A 714-nucleotide genomic window follows, 5' to 3' on the forward strand; every position below is an offset into this window, starting at 1 on the left:
GAGGGGACTAATATATTTTTGAAGAATAATGAATGAATGATTTTAAGTTATCGTGCGTCATGGTATTGTTGAGGAGAGAAGAGACAGTAAAATATTTACTGTAATATGTATGTAAAAGCAGTACCAATTCACATAAAACAAAATGTTATTTCACAATAGATTTAACATAATGATAAAACATGAAAACAATCAAATGCAGTACAGTAAAAAAAAACCCAAAAAAAACAGCTTGCTCGAGTCAGTGTTCGGTGCGCTGAGTGAGACTAGAGAGAGAGGAGAAGAGAGGAGAGGAGAGGATAGGAGAGGGTAGGAGAGGAGAGGGGAGGGAAGAAGGGCTCTACTTCCCACTGACTTATCAGCTGAGCTGGGATAAATGTGCGCCCATTTCTTTCACTTACACTTGATCTGCCCAAATTACTTTTATTTTTGCTACGGTAAAATACCTATCTAGTGGCAATTGCTTTTTACGATTTTTTTACTACTGTAAAAATAACTCAATTCTGTAATAAACAAATTGGCGCCACTTTCAGCTTCTGCATGCCTTAATTGTTTGTTTAAACGTCTTCCTTGTGAAAAGTTATTTTATCTCTCTTTCCTTTTCTTGCATTCTTGACTTATTAATTGTTTGCAAAATCCTCATGTTTGTTTTAAAAGTTTGCCGCTTGCCAACTGTACGTTGATGTATAATTAATCTCTTTCGTGCACTTAAGATCC

This window comes from Macrobrachium nipponense, chromosome 33 (genome assembly GCF_015104395.2).
Source record: "Macrobrachium nipponense isolate FS-2020 chromosome 33, ASM1510439v2, whole genome shotgun sequence".
NCBI lineage: Eukaryota > Metazoa > Arthropoda > Malacostraca > Decapoda > Palaemonidae > Macrobrachium > Macrobrachium nipponense.